General features: G+C 41.8%; 2 pseudogenes; one reads left to right on the top strand and one right to left on the bottom strand.

Annotated features, from left to right (window-relative positions):
• Positions 1 to 4,158: 4,158 nt before the first annotated feature.
• LOC110288979 (RNA-binding protein with multiple splicing 2 pseudogene) lies at positions 4,159 to 5,876 on the top strand (annotated as a pseudogene).
• Positions 5,877 to 11,288: 5,412 nt separating this feature from the next.
• The window catches only part of LOC110288980 (formylglycine-generating enzyme pseudogene), a 39,312-nt pseudogene continuing 38,588 nt past the window's right edge, over positions 11,289 to 12,012 (bottom strand).

Here is a 12,012-nt window from a genome sequence, read left to right on the forward strand (position 1 = left end):
TTTGTTACATTTTCTACTGGTCTTAGTGAATGAGTCATAGACTCATCCTGCTCTAAAGTGATGTTATTTGTCATAGGACCATTAATTTTACTAAAAAGATACATAATTGGATATATATTTTAATATGTGGCTGTCCACTATTAATCCAGTCAGAAGGAGAATTAAAGGCTCAGTCAGTGCTGAGAGCAGTTATCCAGGGGTCCAAGAGAATAAAGACTGGTAGCAATTATCCGATTTATGTTTTTGTCTCTTTCTCGTTTTGAGATTTTTGCCCACTGTTTCAAGACTATTTTAATCACTCCTGGTCAATCATACAAACATTTTTTTTATATAACCAGACCTAATTTTATTTATTTCATAAGAAGTAAGTCTGAGCATCTCCAATTTTACAGAACCATTTCTGCAAGGGAATCTAACTGATTTTAATTGAGAAAAAAATGTAATCATACCTCTAGTTCTTCTTGAATGTATCTTCTTAGTTTGGAAAGAATAAAAGAGACACATTTAGTCAAACCATTACTAGAACACTCCAACCAAGTATTCTTAGGGGCTCAGTATTGTTGATGTTATCTATATGAATTAACTCATAAGGCAGTATAGCAGGCATCAGATTAAAGTGAAGTTCCTAGATTTTATACAATTTTTGGATATTAGACATGCCTTATCCCCTTATACATCCTCTAACATTAATTTAGGCGGTCCCCAGTCTCAGTGAGTTAGGTTAGGCAATGGACTGACTATCCTCTTAGTTCATATCCCTGTGTATTATGGGTCTTGGGTGTGTAAGCATAACCAACATTCCTGGATGATTTATGGCTGGGAATTATTAATGTTATCTCCAGAATCCTTTCCTTTGAAAATGAGTCTTATTCTCTGGACTTTTCCTTTTTTCCAAAGGCTAGAATCTTTTAAAGGAATTTTTCAGGAAACCTCAGTTTTATAACCTCAATTTTTTTTCAACAGAAACTCCTTTGTTCTGGCAAGTAGAGGTTCAGATACAGAACATGCATAGAGTCATAAACTCTGTGTTCCTATTTTAAATGACAAATTCCCTTATCTTCCCTTTTCTCGTTACAAGCTGTCACGTACAGTGGGCAGCATTAAGAAAAGATCAATATGAAATATATATAAGTTGCTGGTTTGTAGTCACAGTAAAAAACACCTGCCTTGTATTTGTCTCCCTCAGTTTCCAGTCCAGACCTGAGAGCACTGAATGTTGTGTTCTGACCTATATTCATACCTATAGTACAAAACACAAGACATAGGAGGACATAGAGGGGCAGAGATTAAAAGGACCTGGGTGCACAGTGAATTCTCATTTCAGTCGGTCCATAGTCCAGAGATCATTGATTTTGTAGCAGCATCTTTGCCTACACTCTCTGGGTATGTGGGCCATGGTGTAATGCCAACTACTTCCACCACCACAGGAGTGGAGAGAATCACCTTGCATGGTCCTTTCCAGGTTAGTTCTAGCATTCCTTTGCCTACTCACTTGATACAGAAAATATCACTGGATGTGAAGAGGGAGAAACTGGAGTTGAACCAAGAGGGTTGCTGGGTCTCTCAATAAAATACCCTTTTAGGGAGAACTGGAAGGCCGATTGTGAAGTGAAAATGAAATGGGTTAGAGATTTCTACTAGTTGCTGGTCTCTGAGCCTGGGAAGCAGTGGAGGCCCCGCTGGTCTTAGGGCCATTTGTTAGGCAAACAAAACTGGCAACTTAGAATAACAGTTTGTAGAAGAATCCATAAAGACTTTAGAGGACCAAGCTTTATTAAAGGTCCATTTTACAGCAGGGAGAAGCCCTATTTCACTATAGAACATACTTTGGACAAACCTATTATTAAAAGTATACATTTTTTTTTAAATACTGGAGTGTAGGCTTTAATTTTTTTTTCAAAACCTACTTCTAATAAGGGTTCTTAAATGCTTTAATTTTCATTCTAGTTCATCACCCACCAGACACAGTGGTAATGGAAGGTTAATAATGCAAAAAAGGATATCGACCTGTTTAGAAATAGTTCTTTGGAGAGAATCCAGTCTGCGTGTCAGGATATCAGCACTTCAATTCACATAAATTACCAGCAGTAGCTTGATCCACTCATAAACACTTTTCATGAATCCATGAGGACAATGATAGATTTAGGAGAAACTGTGAAGCTCTGTCAGTTGGCCTGAGTCTGTGGAAGCAGCAAGAAGCCACCGGAACATCACCAGATGTTCTTTGTTGCACTTCTCTTTATGAAGTCACAATAAACAATGACTAGCAAAGACTGGCCTCTAGTAGCCACAGAACATAGTTAATGCTAGATTGTTTGGAAATGTCCCCTGTCAAATCTGTTAATCCATAACTCTTCACTTTAGCCTCAAGAAGATTTTCTTAGACAAGGAAAGAAATCAACCACAATCATTGCTAAAATAACACAAGAATAGCTACAGGCCACATATTAATATTTTTCACCTCTGAAAACTCTTGAGCCAGGCCCCCAAAGTTCCAATTACCCGCAGGACCACTGTCTTCCATGTACCTACTAGGATGATCTAGTAAGCCCAAATTAAATATTTTATCTGCTTTCTTAATCCAAAGTCTCAACCTCCACATTCTACCAATAAAAAGTCACATGGTCAGGCTGTCACAGGTTTGAACTTCTGTCTTTGTATTTCTCTCATTATGAAAAGACACTATGACCAAGTCAACTCTTTTTTTTTAATTTATTTTTTTAATTAGGTATTTTCTTCATTTACATTTCAAATGCTATCCCAAAAGTCATCCAGATGCTTCCTCCCACTCCCCTTTCCACCCACTCCCACTTCTAGGCCCTGGAGTTCCCCTGTATTGATTCATATAAAGTTTGCAAGACCAAGGGGCCTCTCTTCCCAATGATGACTGACTAGGCCATCTTCTGATACATATGTAGCTAGAGACACAAGCTCTGGGGGTACTGGTTAGTTCATATTGTTGTTATACCTATAGGGTTGCAGACCCTTTAGCTCCTTGGGTACTTTCTCTAGCTCCTCCATTGGGGGCCATGTGATCCATCCAATAGCTGATTGTGAGCATCCACTTCTGTGTTTGCTAGGGCCCAGCATAGTCTCACTAGAGACAGATATATCAGGGTCCTTTCAGCAAAAATCTTGTTTGTGTATACCATGGTGTCAGCATTTGGAGGCTGATTATGGGATGGATCCCCGGGTATGGCAGTCTCTAGTTGGGCCATCCTTTCGTCTCAGCTCCAAACATTGTCTCTGTAACTCTTTCCATGGGTGTTTTGTTCCCAGTTCTAAGAAGGGCAAAGTGTCCACACTTTGGTCTTCATTCTTCTTGTGTTTCATGTGTTTTGCAAATTGTATCTTCTATCTTGGGTATTGTAAGTTTCTGGGCTAATATCCACTTATCAGTGAGTACATATCATGTGAGTTCTTTGGTGACTGGGTTACCTCAGTCAGGATGATGCCCTCCAGGTCCATCCATTTGCCTAGGAATTTCATAAATTCATTCTTTTTAATAACTGAGTAGTACTCCATTGTGTAAATGTACCACATTTTCTGTATCCATTCCTCTGTTTAGGGGCAACTGGGTTCTTTCCAGCTACTAACTATTATAAATAAGGCTGCTATGAACATAGTGGAGCATGTGTCCTTTTTACCAGTTGGAATATCTTCTGGATATATGTCCAGGAGAAGCATTGCAGGATATATCGGAAGTACTATGTCCAATTTTCTGAGGAACCGTCAGACTGGTCTCCAGAGTTGTTGTACAAGCTTGCATTCCCACCAACAATGGAGGAGTGTTCCTCTTTCTCCACATCATTGTCACCTGAATTTTTTATCTTAGCCATTCTGACTGGTGTGAGGTGGAATCTCATGGTAGTTTTGATTTGCATTTCCCTGATGAATAAGGATGCTGAACATTTTTTCAGGTGCTTCTCAGCCATTTGGTATTCCTCAGGTGCGAATTATTTGTTTAGCTCTGAGCCCAATATTTTAATGGGGATATTTGATTTTCTGGAGTCCACCTTCTTGAGTTCTTTATATATATTGGATATTAGTCCCCTATCTGATTTAGGATTGGTAAAGATCCTTCCCAAGGCAACTCTTATAAAGGAATACATTTAATTGGGAGCTGGCCTACATTCAGATGTTTAGTCCATTATCACCATGGCAGGAAACATGTTGGCATGTAGGTAGCCATGGTGCTGAAAAGCAGCTTAGAGTTCTAGAACAGGAAGAGATAGTAACACTGGGATGGCTTGAGCATGTGAAACTTAAAAGCCACCCCCAATGGCACGCCTCCTCCAACAAAGCCACATATACTCCAACAAGGCCCTACCTTCTAACTGTACCACTCCCTATGAGCTTATGAGGGCTGTATATATTCAAACCATTACACCAGAGAAAGACACTGGTCAATATAGGGAAAAAGAAGTAACAGACATAAGCACCATTATTATAAAGATAACCAGGGGTGACCAACAAACATTCATATACCAAACATTCATACTACTGAACAGACAGGAGGATACAGTGACTGTAAGAAGAAACCAAAGTGCAGCCATTTTGAATAAAACTTGTATTTTTGAATGGGAGGTGTCAAATAAAGTTTAAGTTCCCAAGACCTCCCTAAGAAACTGACATCCTGCATGACAGCAAGTGACATTTACATGGATAACTGACATCTAGGCTGACAAGTTGTGATATGAAGGCTATACAAGTTGTCCTTCTACATTTGAATAAGCTAACCCAGGATAAATGTACCATGAAGACATGATCCTAAGGAAGTCCCAATCTCTAAATCCTGATTGGTAGGATAAATTGGCATAGATGTTTATGGATTGGAATCATAAAATCACTTGTGGTGGTTTTAATATTCTTGGCCCAGGGAGTGGCACTGTTAGGAGGTGTGGCCTTGTTGGAGGAATTGTGTCACTGTGGATGTAAACTTTGAGACCCTCCTCCTAGTTGCCTGAAGATAGTCTTCTCCTGAATGCCTTTGGATCAAGATGTGGAATTCTCAGTCCCTTCTCCAGCACCATGCTTGCCTGGATGCTGCCATGCTCCTCCCATGATGATAATTGACTGAAGCTCTGAACCTGTAAGCCAGCCCCAATTAAATGTTGTCCTTATAAGAGTTGCCTTGGATCTCTGCTTAGGTTCCTAGTACCCTGCCTCTCCACCTTCCTTCCAAATACTTCAAATTTACTGTGACCCCCCTTCCTTTCTCCTTAGCCTGATGCAGCAGCACTTGGTCTCCTCACAAACCCACACTCTCCACAGGTGCCATGGCTCATCACACCCCACCTGAAGCAGGACAATCATTGAATAGGCTTGGGCACTAACACAAACCCCAGTCACCTGCTGAAGGAAGAGGTGTGGACACTGTCAGTGGCCTCCCTGTGGATGTTAAACCTACAGAACTCTCCTGCTCTTCTGGCAGTTCAAGGGATTTGAAGGGTCCCTGATCAAGCTCACCTTGAGACATCCTCATGGTTTTGAGACCTTTGACAGCCCAGCATTAGCAGAAGTAGCCAAATTCACATTCAATAGTATTCACTTTGATCTGGAGAACCCACAGACCCTGAGGCTAGAGTTTGCCAAAGCCAACAGCAAGATAGCCAAGAGCAAACTAATAATGACACCAAATCCCACCAATGTCCACCCTGCCTTAGGAGCACACTTGATCACAAGAGACCCTTATGACTTGATGTGGGCTGCTCTGATTCCTGCATCCCTATACCACAGAGCTGACCCCAGCCATTTCACCTAATATATTAACCTACACAGCTGCCACTAGTGTTGCTATGTTGTCCCTACATGTTCAGATGCACTGGTACTCCTCATCTGATAATATTCAGCAAGGATTGCATTTTGTCACCTAGAGATGGTCATTTTTTTTGTGGGGCCAAAACAGAGCTCTGCCTTCACTGCCACTCAAGGCCTGTACGGAACTTCTGCTTCCCTCTAGACAATGAATCTGAAGCCTGACTCAGGGAATGGCTCTTGTTTTCTTCCCCAGTTCTTCCAGACCTTCAGGAGGATCAGGGGAATTTACTGGGATACCTAGGCCCAGCTTGAAGACATAACTGGGACCCACAGCCTGACCTCCTGCTCAAACTTGTTTCTATAGTTCCCCATCAAGGAAAAGGAAGGTTTAATTTTGCATGTTAATGAATTGTTATACTTGTTATATATTGTGCATATGGTTTGTTCTCACACTGTCACTGTAGCAACAGGTCTTGGCACTAGAGGCTGGTCAAGCCTATTCCTTTGACTCCTGCACCTACCCTGCTTCAGGTGGGGCTGAGTCTTGTGACCACATCTGCCTTAGGGGCCCCAGCTCCTAACACATGCATACACACTTGCAGTCTCTATCCTCATTCAGCAGGAGATCCACAGCCTCTGAATTTCACTTCAAATCAGAGTCCTGCATTATCTCCTACTCCAGGGGCCCAACAAGTCTAAGTAGCCTTCCTTATGCTTGCCTGACTCAGTGTACCCCACTCTGCCACTGCTCTTCATTCCTTCTGAACTTTGAAACCAACCAAACCATGAAAAGTATTTATGGACCCCGTGTAATAAAATATATAGAGCATAAGGGTTTTTCATACATATACCATTAATTATTGAAGAGGCCTTACTGAGCTTGTTAGGTAAGTTTAATGTGTGACACCTGAGGAAGAAAAGGGTTTCCATTCTTAACAACCAGCCTTTGGTTTAAGAAGAATGACATGGATGATAAATTGTGCAGTTTTGTTTAATGTTACAAGCATGTACTTGCTTTACCTTTCACATCAGCTCCAATGTTGGGTCATTTCACACATGGGCAACATCTGCAGGTAACTGTTGTAATTGGTGACTTTATGAGAATGTGAAAGTGGATCATAAATGAAATGCAAAATAAAAACCTAAAGTGACAAAAAGTGCTGCATTGGCTATTGAATCTATTCACAGTAACAGACAACCTAACAAAAACAGAAGTGGATACCAGGAGTGGGGTATTTCTGTGATATCCCTGTCCACAGATTTGTTTGGAAGAATATGGAGGTTGGGACTTTAGAAAGCAGTGAAATGCTTTATGTGTGGCTTAATTGGTCATCCTAGTAAGAATATGGAAGATACTGGTGTTAAGGGTGATTTGAACTATGCAGACCAAGCCCAAGAGGTTTCAGGGGAGAAGACTTGTAGTATGTGGTCTAGAGACTGTTCTTGTGATATTTTAGTGAAGAATGTGGCTGCTTTTTGCCTTTGTCTGAAGAATCTACCTGAGGCTAAGGAAAAGAGATTTATATTAATTGCATTGACAATGTAAGTCTGAAAAAAGCCCAGCAGAGACTTTGTTTTCTGATTCAGCCTCATGAAAAGTGTTCTGATCAAGCTTATCAAGCTTAAAAAGGAAAAATATATAATACATGTTTAATGTAATAAAAGAGCACCAGGAAGTGAAATGGAATTGAATCCTTTGTTCAAGGAGATAAACAGATTAAGGAAGTGATGACCTCAGGGCAAGATCCCACCCTGTATTGTTTATTGTTTATGTTTGCAGTTAAAAGAGTTATGTCATGTTGGTTGTCATTAGGTGATTATTGTTTTCATTTTGACTTTTAATCTGGAATAAACTACAATCCAGAGAAGGAGTGTGCACTTGTGATCCAGATTTTGAGGCTGAAAAACACAAGTTTTTGTTCTGGATCTTGAGGACTAGTGGCCACAAAAAGCTTAGGTTCAGGCATGGTGGCACATGCCTTTAATCACAGGAGACAGAGATAAGCAGATCTCTTGAGTTCAAGGCCAGGCTTGTACAGAGCAAGCTCCAGGTAAAGAAAAGCTTAAGTCCATGTGTGTTGGTACATGCCTTTAATCCCAGCATTCAGGAGACAGGCACACAGATCTCTGAGTTCAAGGTCAATGTACAGAGAAAATTCCAGGACAGCTAAGCTTAAGCAGCGAAAGAGTTTGAAAACAGAAAGCTGGTGGTAATGTAATAGAAGGGGGACCATGCTCCAGCTCCAGCAAACAGCAGAACTCAGCAGATTTCCTCATGTGTCTCTGACTTTAAAGTCAAGAATAGAAGGGACTACTAAGAAAAATCAATCGATGCTGGTTAGTTGGATCTAAGAAATTAGCAGTGATTATGAAGAGACCAACATCACTGAGATCAAATCTTCTGGGACGTATTTTCTGAGAACACAAAGAAGTTTTGTTCCAGAGATAGCCAAGGTTGTACCTCATGCTTCAGCTGAACTTGGTAATTTGTGAGAACCACTTAGGTGGTACTTGTTTTGAAGGCATGAAGGAGTCATGGAGAGCAACTCTGGATTGACACTGTGAGAGGCCAGAGAAGGCCATTGGTGAAAGTGCAGTCACAGTTGCAGTTGACAGCCCAGGACTGGAGGGGTAGTGTAAAGAAGTTGAGATTTGGCACCATGAAGGGAGCCTATCAGACTCTTTTGGTGAAGCCTAGTTGTAGTAGAATATCACAGTGTGTTGGTGAAAACAGTACCATGGTATGACTACCAATAACAACAGCAGCAGTGGAAAGGAGTCAACCGGAATGCTACAGAGGGCAGAGCTGGAGATGTTACCCTTTGGAGGAGCCCAGACATTGGAAAAAGAATCTGTAAAGTTGAAGTTGCCTTGGATACCTGAAGATTTTAGGGATATATCAGAGCTATGGGATACCTGTCAAGCAAAGCAGCTAATAGGACATGGAACCAGCCCAAGAGATTTTTGCTGTTGAATGCTGGATCTGCCAACAGCAGTCAACTTGAATAAAAAGAGTCAGATATCTGAAGAGCACTTTGACTCCAGATGTGAAAATGTGGAGTTTGAAGTTTGCCCAGGTGGTTTTCTGTCTTGCTTTGGTACCTAATGAGAATTGCCTTGGTCATGATGTCTCTCCTCAGCAATAGAAGCCCTAAGGCAATACTGTTACATTCTGGCCTAAGGTCACAGTTCAGCTACCAAGTCTGTTCTGCAGGCCTGATTGAACAATTGCAGGCTAAGTACAATAAATTTTTGTCATCTGTTTAAATTACTTACAAAGATGAACTTTCACAATTGCAGTCAGCTCCCAAGTGTGTGGTGGTTTTCTGAACTAGTCAGTTTGTTTTGTGTAGTTGAAATAAGGATTTTGGATTTTTGGTTCCCAACATTATATCTTACATGGATCCTGGATATTGAATCAGCAGCCATGTCTCACCTCTCCTATGTGTGTCCAACCGAAGTATTTTTTTTTTCTTTTGGGGGTGGAGGTGTCAGACCCTTCTGATGCATCAGGCAGTGATTGTTCAAAGGGAGCCCTGGGGACATAGAACAACTCAGACTATGCACCTCCAGGAATTCCTTAGTCTACCCATCTCTGAGATCCCTGGTTTCTTGATGTCTGGTCTCTGGAATCCCAGTGGAACCTCTAGAAACATTGTGGGGCATGCACCAGAAAAGACTGTTCAGACATGGGTTTAAGCCAATAAATGTCTTTATTTGCAGCCTGGTGACTGCAGGGTGTATTTGGGATCCCTGTGTAACACTGAGCTTTTCTCAAGATGAGCTTTTAAGCATAAAAACAGTGATCTGTGGTGACAGACTTCAGTTAACAAGAACAGTTAACCAGAAGCAGAACCACAGAAGACAAAAAGCAAGGTTAGTACACTTAAGCGACTTTCCCAGAACAATGAACTTGGATGGATTAGGCCTTTGTTTTGTTTTTGGCAGGTGGTACTGTATTTGTGCAGTTTTGCGTGCTGAAGGGTACTTCCAACATGGAGTCAGTTGGGCTAAGGTCTGGTGGCCTTCTATTTCTAGGACTCTGTTACTATTCTAAAGAAAAGTTGATGTTTCTCAACCTAACTTAATACTGTTGAAACAATGATCTCCCCCTTCAGAAGGGGGAATTTTGCCAGAAATTTTATTCTTGGAAAAGGAAGATGACCCAGCTGGAGGAAGAACTTGACTTATGGAAAGAGATTTTACATAGTTCTAACAACTTGTCAGGCCTTGTTTTAGTCACTATTCTATTGCTGTGAAGAGACTCCATGACCTTATCAACTCTTTGTTGTTGTTGTTTTTGTTGTTAGTTTATTTGGCTTTGACAATTACTGGGGGGTAACCCCTAATCTAGTTTTCTAACTGCTGGCCTTGTTGCCTCATGGTGGTGTTCCCAGATACTTGGAGTTTCTCCTGGCCAAAGGCTTATGGTCCATCTTCTTCATGGCAGCTTCTCCTATCCTCTTCTTCCTCTTTCTCTCCTTGATCTCTCCTCTCTCTCTTCATACCCAACCACACTCAAAACCCACCTTCCTCTAATCCCTCCAGTAACTGGTTGTAGCCAATTTTATTTAACCGATAGTTTTAAATTAAGGAACAAGATTTGCACAACGGAAGCTTGTAAATGTGAGAATTCACTCATAGGCCTAGACCTTTGGGTACAGGATTTAGCATTACAATACAATACATACCATCTGACAAAACCTCAACACCCAAAGACCTATAATTAAATGGTTTCCCTAATTAGTACACATTTCACATTTTTTGAAGGCTTGGCGGGGGGGGGGGGGGGGGCAAAGAGGAAACAAAGCTTCAAACTGTCCCTTTGAGCCAAAGGCACTTAATGTCAAAAGAAAAAGGACAGTAGAGTCACTCCATAGGCATTCCTGTGTGTTCAGAACTCCAAACTTGAACAGTATAAAAGACACTGATTTCCTTGAAAGAACAAAGTGCAGTATGAATATAAAAGACTGGAACCCCACTCTTTTCTGAAAGTAATATGTAAGATAACTCTCACCTTATATGATTAGTATTACTCAAGATTCACACATGACAAAAAATAGCTAAAAAATAATCTGTCATAAATTCTCACTATGCAATCACAATACACTCTGCTAGTTTGAATAGAATCTGCTAGTTCAAATAGAGTTGGAGAGAGCCTCAAAGATCACGTTTTCCATTCCTCATTTCATGAGTAGACAGAGGTCGAGGCAGACGAGGTGCTGGACTCCAGGGTCTAACCCTGTGGCAGAGTCTGGCTAGGACTTCATGGTTCTCGGCTCTCTCCTCTTCAAAAGGCTTTCAAAGTAAAACATGGCGATGATCTCCAATGATACACAACACAATAAAGCACAAATGCTGACTCGCACCAGGCATTTGGTCACGTGAGACAGTTCCTTTGGCCACTGAGTGGACATGGAATCCTCCTCAGTTGGAAATACTTTACATGAGATCAGTTCAGATTTCCGGGGGAGGCCAGCTGCGAGTAAGAAACACCTTCTTGAATCTGGAAAAGCTCCTCTTGGCTGTCAGCCTGCAGTGGGCAGGTGGTCGGCTGCACATCGGAATCCCAGGTTGGGTGCAGAGCTATCTGGTGTGTTCTGGCTTCGAGCTGCACAGCTGTACCTATAGCAATAGGACTTATGGCATCGGTAGGATCCACCCTTCTTCACTCAGTCTTTCCCAGAAGTGGGACCCTTTGGGCTGAGCTTTTCCTCAACAGAATGGTGAACGGGCCACCAGTCTGAGGTCCACTCCCATGCGTTCCCCACTATGTTGTATAAGCCATAGCCATTGGGAGGAAAGGAATCAACGGGGGCAGTTCCTTGGAAGCCATCCTCGCCAGTGTTGCTGACAGGAAACTTGCCCTGCCAGATGTTGGCATAATGCTGTCCTTTGGGCTGCAGTTTGTTGCCCCAGGAGGAAAAACCTGTTCTGTAGGCCTCCTTTACAGCTGTATTCCCACTCTGCCTCAGTAGGCAACCTCTTCCCCACCCATGTTCAGTGCTGCAGACCCTCTGGGTCCCTGTGTCTGCGTGGAACGGGGTCTCTCGACGCAGGTGGGCAAAACGTGGATCAATGACAGACAGATGCACCAGGAGAGGTTGTGTGTAGAATCTGAAGGTAATTTTACAACTCGAGCATCAGACTTTTTATACAGAAGACAATAAGGAAGTTGAATGACATACCCGCAAGGTACAAAATGAGGTAACCGGATGCTTAATGACTCTTACACAGAATAGAGGAATGAAA

This window comes from Mus caroli, unplaced genomic scaffold (assembly GCF_978045245.1).
Source record: "Mus caroli unplaced genomic scaffold, Mus_caroli_1 scaffold_5, whole genome shotgun sequence".
NCBI classification, from domain to species: Eukaryota; Metazoa; Chordata; class Mammalia; order Rodentia; family Muridae; genus Mus; species Mus caroli.